The sequence below is a fragment of the Pelobates fuscus genome, chromosome 10 (assembly GCF_036172605.1).
Source record: "Pelobates fuscus isolate aPelFus1 chromosome 10, aPelFus1.pri, whole genome shotgun sequence".
Taxonomy (NCBI): Eukaryota; Metazoa; Chordata; class Amphibia; order Anura; family Pelobatidae; genus Pelobates; species Pelobates fuscus.
The window spans coordinates 118898975-118907189 of NC_086326.1; the positions used below are offsets into that span (position 1 = coordinate 118898975).

Genomic DNA, 8215 nt, shown 5'->3' on the forward strand with positions numbered 1-8215 from the left:
TCGGTCTGTGCCAAATTGCAAAGGGTGCCTTAACTCTGCGTGCCGGACTCCCACTCCAGGTAAGATCCTTGACAGTACGATCTGACCAAATGGAGTCTGCAGAGTTAAAGATTACCATTGCAGCCTTGACCCAGCAAGTTTCCCAGCTCACCCAGGCTTTGCAGGGCTTACAGCAGGAACTGGCTTCCCTTAAAGGGAGAGTAACCTATGACTCTGGACTCTCTGAACCGCTGGTTGCTCTACCCGAAACATTTTCTGGGATCCTTCTAAGTATGATGTCTTCAAAGTCGATTGCGAGGTCCTGTTTGCCCTGAGGCCCTACACCTATGCCACGGACGTCATTAAAGTGAGGACAGCGATTACCTTGTTGTCGGGGCACCTTAAGACTTGGGCCCACCAATTGTTACTCGCCAAAAGCCCAGTCCTGGATTTCTAGGAGTCCTTTATTCGGTCCCTGGGTTTACAATGCAACAAGACACAAAGATCCATTGTACATAGATCACCTACTGTTGCTTCACATATATTGCAACCCGGACGGGAAATGGATTACACTACTCCTTCCAATCGGACTGATGTTACTGCTAACCCTACCGCTACCAAGTCTCCTGAAACTTTGTATACTTCTGGCAGTGAGGCGGTGGAACCCATGGAGATTGGACTGGTTAGGTGCCATCAGTCATCTCAAGAAAGGGCAAGAAGGATGGCGCATGGACTGTGTTATTATTGTGGGGAGAGGGGACATTTAATATCTTTTTGTCCCATTCGTCCATCTAGGCCTCAGGTTCTCCGTCTGGATACTACTCTGGCATATCCTATGAGACCTGTCTGCCAACATGCTGCCTGTCCTTGCTTGACCACTCTGACCAATCCTCAGCCTTCTACAGTCGTTGCACCTGAGGTTGTGCAGGAATCTGTTACTAAAGAACCTGAGATCTCTATTTCTACTAAAGATTCTGCTTCTAAGAAGGCAAGCACCACAACCACTACAAGTCCTGTCAAGGAAGACCCCCTTTCTGCCTGTACATATGCCTCTAATGGGGCTCTAGTCCGGAAGGAGGACTTGCAAGTTTTTGAAAAGGCCCTACAATGCAACAAGACACAAAGATCCATTGTACATAGATCACCTACTGTTGCTTCACATATATTGCAACCCTGACGGGAAATGGATTACACTACTCCTTCCAATCAGACTGATGTTACTGCTAACCCTACCGCTACCAAGTCCTGTCAAGGAAGACTCCCTATCTGCCTGTACCTATGCCTCTAATGGGGCTCTAGTCCGGAAGGAGGACTTGCAAGTTTTTGAAAAGGCCCTACATGCTATGACCTCCGCTCCTACTAGTACTACCAAAACCAAGAAATCCAAAAAGTAACCTCCTGGGTCGTAGTTGCGTTCCTCTTCTCGCCTACGGCGTCTTTGAAGGGGGGTAATGTCAGGATCACTATTGTGCTTTACACAATATTGTGTATTTGGGTGTGGCTGGGATTGAACCTGAGTTTCCTGCATCCCAGTCAGTATCCTTACATTGGGCTCCACGCATCTTTGACTGTTTCTGGTTGTTCTTGGTATCCTGTAGTCTGAGCCTGTGCACCTGGGATTTGCACACCTGTTCCTGGTTCTTTGATGATTGGCTGAGACTCCCTATTTAAACCCCGCAAGTCTGGTTCTCGTTGTCAGATTGTGTTTCCTGTTTGGTTTCACTGCTGTTCATCTGACTCCTGGTTTTGATCCCCTGCTCGTCTACTGTTTTCGCCTGATTGCCGCCAGCCCTGACTTCTGATTCTGTTACTGACTACTCTTCTGGATATCCCTTGTCTGTACTGCGTTCCAGGAAGCACTGGTTATTTCAGCCCCAGTGCACTGTCACAGCCTTGGGGATTTCTGTCCTGAGTCCCATCGGTCTGTGCCGAATTGCAAAGGGTGCCTTAACTCTGCGTGCCGGACTCCCACTCCAGGTAAGATCCTTGACACCAATGGGCAGAAGTGGTCTGGGTGCCTGGAGTGTCCATTTAAATGAGCTGAAGTGGTCTGGGTGCCTATAGTGTCCCTTTAAGCAAAGCTTGTTTTGATCCTCTTAATCAGGTTTCCCCAAACTCCGGCCCTCCAAATGTTGCTGAACTACAACCCCCATGATTCTCAGCCTATCTATTTCATTCATAGAATCATGGGAGTTGTAGTTCAGCAACATCTGGAGGGTCAGAGTTTGGGGAAGCTTGCTCTCAATGCTCTAACTCAAGGGTTCCCAATCCAGTCCTCACGTACACCCTACCAGGCCAGGATTTAGGAACTACCCTGTTGTGCCAATAGTGTTTTTTTCTTCTTTCTAAAAACACCTTAGACACAAACGGATAATCCCTAAATCCTGGACTGTTAAGGGGTACTTGACGACTGGGTTGGGAACCACTGCAACTCATACAGGCTCATACATACTCATACATGAAGTGAAAAAGAACATTATTTGTACACATCTCTTCAAGAATACATATATTAACAACTGTATGATATTTTGATTTGATTACAAATAATGAGATTTTAAAACAAACTGAGCCTTTTATCACTTTCCCTTGCAGGCTAGGAGATCTGAGAAAAATAATTTCTTGATCCATTCCACAGTCAAGTTACCCTGCTTGCGCAGTACACAGAGCACATTCTTATTGATCTGAATCTCCTGCCCCCTATTAGCTATAACAATCTGCACCATGTGTCCCCTACAATTACATAATTGCAGTAACATCACAGTGCCTACAACTGGGTGGGAAGTTTGAATTAGTCGCTACCTATAAATTCCAGGCTCAGTGGTGGCTTTAGCATTATTCTGGGATTGATTTCTTGGTAACATGTTTCTCCATAGAGCTGTGATTGCTTTTGGTGGCTCTGCTTTTGCAGATTTTGCCGCTGTGGGAAAGAGTGGTGATTATTCTGGTTTTCTATGTCCACCTATAATCCCTGGGCGCTGGGATTGGAACTGGGATTGGTAAGTATAGTGCTGTAGACACCTGAATAACACAGCAGGAATTAATAGGATTTTTATATCTCTTACTCAGCTGGGGAGTTCCACTGGTTTCCAGGAGCTGATCATATCATAGATGTGACTGCCAGGGTGGGGAGCGAAGAGACTTTATCGTAGGACGGTTTGCCGTATGACTGATACAAATTGTGATCCATTTCACATTAAAGCAGCGGTTCCCAACAGTCCTCAAGTACCCCCTTAACAGTTCAGGATTTAGGGATTACCCAGTTGTGTCTGAGGAGTTTTTTAGAAAACCCTTTACACACAATAGGGTAATCCTGGACTGGTAGGGGGGTACTTGAGGACTGGGTTGGGAACCCCTGCATTAACCCCTTAAGGACACATGACATGTGTGACATGTCATGATACCCTTTTATTCCAGAAGTTTGGTCCTTAAGGGGTTAAAGGAACACTCAAGCATTGTAACCACTAGCATGTGCTGTAGTGATTATGGTGCCCTCAATTTGTAAGCAGTCAAACAAGACTGGTTTGACTTGTTTCATGTGGTCTGCTGGGTGCTGTTTACCGCCTTCACTACTTCTGATGGAAAGCTGGAAGCTTCTGTTGGCTGTCCTGAGCTCAACACTGCATGGGCAGACTTTCAGCTCTTTGCTGGAAACGGGAATCAGCATCTGTTGGACCCCAGGTAATTCAAACTGTTCTAAAATGTCTGACTACTGTGAGAGGAAATGTGGTGTGGTAGTTGATGGCATATATATATATTCGGCCTGATTTACTGAACAGCAGCCTGAGGTTTGAGCGTTAAATGTCCCAGGGAGAGATGTTAGGTTTGCAAGATGCATTACTGGTACTCTGCAAACCACGGTATGGGTCCCTGGGATAGCAGGGTGGGCCAGTGCTCAAATAGCACCAGCTGCTAAGTAACAGTCAGACCAGAACTTGTATTTTGCTTAATAGTTTCACTTATGCCTAATTGCACCTCACCTGTATCTGATCAATTAGCTAGCAGGCTTTTAAAAGAAGGGATCAGCATGCTGCAGGGTGAGGAGGAAAAGCCAGAGGAATGGTGTCTTGCAGGTATACATTTTGTAAATTGGCAAGTGGGAAAGTCACCCAATTCCAGATAGGGATTTGCTGTGTATAGTAAGTGCAAGAGCAAGGAATTTTGTTTTGTTTATTTTTCCCTCTTTGAAACACGTGTGTGTGTGTGTGTGTGTGTGTATATATATTTCACCAAATAAATCTGAAAACAGAGCTGGATGTGTCCTGGACTTTCAGTACCCTAGAAGGCTGGAAGAGAGATGGTGTGTTACACTACTTACAATAGGTTGGTTTCTGGGCACTCCTGATACCATAACAAATACAACATGCAGTTCATTTAACTGTTCCAGGGATAACTGCAGGTTATTTAACCTAAGATGACTTTTTTAAATTTTCCTTTTAGTAACCTACTCAGAAGTCGAGTTTTTAACAACATTGCAATGTGATTGCTCAGCATCCTATATTGGGGTTTGTAACATCCTAGCTGCAAAATTTGAATAGAAATGGCATAGCCAAGCTGGAAACAAAGTTTCAGTTCTGTCTTGTTTTTGGCACATTGTATTGGTGACTGTACCCTGTTTGCACCACGTTTCAGAATGATCCACACCTATCGTCTAAAGCTGGTCATTACTAGTTCTTAGTACCATGTATTTAAATCTCCGCTTAATTAGGTTCTTCAAATGTAGCCTTCTGATGCATTATTGAAGGGAATAGTGAAGCATACAACTCAGAATCGGGTGGGGAGGAATTAAAGGCCTTAGAAGAAAAAATGCAGTAACACAAATCTAGGTTTTTTTGTTTTTTCTATGGATAAAACTGGGATTTGGGGTCTTCCTTTACCACTTATTGAACATGGAGTGACTTTATCTTTCCTAAAGCCGTGAACCAATGTCTCTAATAAACTTGAAACATCTGGAAGGATGTACAGAGAAGGAGCGTGAGTGTAAGCTGCAGGAATGGAGGGGGTGGGGCATTCTAGGCACCAGAACAGCTGTAGTGGTTATGGTACTTACTAGTTCCATGCTGTCTTTCTTTCTACAGGGCGTGAACAGGCCAGCCTAACAGGACAGCGTCTGGCACTTCTTGCAAGTGAAGGGAATAACTTTAGCTGCATTATTTATTCGTCATTGACCAGATTCACAGAAACTGCTGATATTATCAGTAAGAATTTACCAGGTGAGCCATGTGTACAGGGGAAGGAAAGGTTTTACTGGACCCTCTATTGCACATGTGGGATTAGGCTGCTGCATGTAGACCTCTGAAATCCCAATTCTTGCTGCCTATGCATATTTTGAATAGTTGCAGAATAACCGTTATTGAGCTGTTTTGTTGGTGGTTTGGCTTTCTTTAATCTTCTTATAGATATTAAAATGTGCAGCTCCAGTCTGCTTCACGAAGGACCTCCAATCCGACCAGTTCCTGCGGAATCCAAGTGGATACCAGATCTTTCTGTAAGCTATATCTAGTGGTGACTCTATTTTTAAAGCGTTTCTAGTGTGCATTCTGTTTCTGCTTTTAACCCTGGTCGTTGTCTCCATCTTAGTATTTTAAAGATGGCCCACGCATTGAGGCTGCATTCAGGAAGTACATCCACCGTGCAGATCCAGAACAAACAAAAGACAGTTATGAAATAATAGTCTGCCATGATAATGTGATCCGCTACTTTTGTATGCAGGTAAACTGCTTCCACTTATCATTCTAAATCATCTGTGGTCACCACAGGTATCTTCCAGGCCCTCTATTCCTAACCTGCATTTTTAGTTTTTCTTTAACCCCTTAAGGACTAAACTTCTGGAATAAAAGGGAATCATGACATGTCACACATGTCATGTGTCCTTAAGGGGTTAAACACCCTTATTTAACAAAGTTAATGGAGTACACTAAACCCAGAACAACTATACAAAATTGAAATGAGAATCCAGTATTGTAAAATTGTGTGCCATTTTTACTATAATGAACTGTGCTGCTTATTGAACAGGTTTTCATCCAAATGTTATCAAATCGTGTGGTAATTGGATGGCATGTACTAATCTGACAGCCTTTACAGCAGGCTTCCGTAAACGCCAGCCCTCCAGATGTTGCTGAACTACAACTCCCCCCAACCATTTAATTCATAGAATCATAAGAGTTGTAGTCAGGGCTGGACTGGGGATACAAAGCTGCCCTGGAAAAAAATGTATGCCAGCTCCATAAATCATTGCGCCATGTAAGGTTATGTCGAGATTATTTTCTAATATAAAATATTGGTCCTTTCAGCGTAACTGTTTAATTATACAGTAAGCATACTCGCATGCAGACAGACAAGCTCATTGATATAAATGATCTCATTGACATAAAAACACAAGTTCACATACAAGCAAGCTCACTCACTAGCAAGCGCGCATGCACACAGCTTATTGTAGTGGTACTGGTGTCTATAGCCTGTCCCTGCAGGCATTTTAATGTAAAAACTGACCTTTCAGAGAAAAGGCAGTGTTTGCATTGCTTCAAAGTGACAATCACTCAGACGGTCACTAGAGGTGCTTCCTGTGTTTCTACATTAAGGGCCTCCACGCTCTGGAGGCACTGAACATTCCCCATAGAGATGCATTGATTCAATGCCTCTCTATGAGGAGATGATGGTTGGTGTAGCTTTTTGCAGCTAATCCTATGGCAAAGCATTGGATTGGCTGAGATCATCAAGCTTGATGATCTCAGCCATAGAGGCAGGGCCAGTGGAGGGGAGACCAGCATGGCGTGGGGAAAAGTGAATAAAAAAAACATTATTGACAGACACACATTACTACTACCTGTGGGTGACCGGGGGTTGTGCAGGGCAGACAGCCGTCTGTGCTGGTGGCCGCAGGGGGAGCTGTGATGGCGGCCACTGTGGGTGCAGTGCTTTCTCTGCTCCCCCCGCTATCGCGCGCTACTTAATGATTCCGCGGCTGGAATATGACGTCATATTCCGGCCGCACTCTCATTAAGCTGGGGAGCAGAAACCACACACCTTGCAGTTTGCCTGGCCCTGGTTGTAGTTGAGCAACATCTGGGGGGGCAGAGTTTGGGGAATCCTGCTTTACAGCATTAAAAATAACCTCAAGACCTATATTGTTCAAACTTGTCTTATGCCTTCCATGTACTGACAAAATGTATATCTTCATCTACAGGGCACTACAACTCCCACCGGAAGCTTGGCCCTGACTGTCTCTCTATCATGGTAGTATTACAAAGCTGGTGATAAAACCTGATGGTGATGTGTCACTGAAGATGCTTGGTGATGCTGGCTTTATGCCCCCGGGGAAACTCACGAGAGCTTAGCTCTGAGCTGGATGTCCTCCTAGAGACATCTGTGTTGGACACACAAGTTACCATGACTCCCTTACCTTTCTGTTTAATAGACACTCTCCAGTTGAAGCAGTCTTTCAATGCATATATTGCACACAGCATGGGTGGATCAAATAATAGTATAAATTGTTCTCATCACTGCACTAAGATGAAGGTTCTAGTTTCTGAATATGCAGCACCATGTTTTGAGTTACAATGCCTTGTGTTCACCAAATGGCTTTACAACTCAAGCTTGGCACCTCCTATTGCTCACCTGTTACGACATTGCAGACCCTGTAGCTATTAGCTTGTCTGCCTAGTCCAAATGGCTTCTTGCAAAACAAAGTACAGTTGAAAGAAGTTACCTGGCTTGGTTAGTGTAAATACTGTATATTAAATATAAGGGTCAGTTGTAATAAAACAATGTAACAACCCATTTGTATGCATGTTGACAGGACTGCTTAATTAAAAGCAAATAAAATGACTTCCTACTTATTTTCGTCATTGTATTGGTGGCTTCTGGCTTCACACTTCTCATAGGTACTAGATGTTCTGAGAGTTCCATATGTTCAGAACTTGAACTAAAAGTTCATCCTTCATTGTATGTGGGTCGTGTGGACTTGCCACTCAAAGGGAGTATCTAATCTTGTTTGTGTTTGGCAGATACCTTGTGTGACCACTGCGGCTACTCTTCCCACCAGAACTGTATTAACCTTAAGACTTCCACCTAGGGTTTGGACATGGGCTGGTGGGGTCCTGTCTGGCCCTGGAACTCTTTCTCCCTGACTTCTTGAACCAGGCGTACATCACCTGGCTGAGCACCCTCACTTCAAGAGGGAGCATTTGTGGTCTGCACCTCCTTCAGCTACTTAAGAGCTCCCTAGTACTCTTGGTCA

General features: G+C 44.3%; 1 pseudogene; it reads left to right on the top strand.

The window, feature by feature from the left end:
* The first annotated feature begins 541 nt into the window (after nucleotides 1-541).
* On the top strand, nucleotides 542-7577 carry LOC134575506 (serine/threonine-protein phosphatase PGAM5, mitochondrial-like; annotated as a pseudogene).
* The last annotated feature ends 638 nt before the right edge of the window (nucleotides 7578-8215 follow it).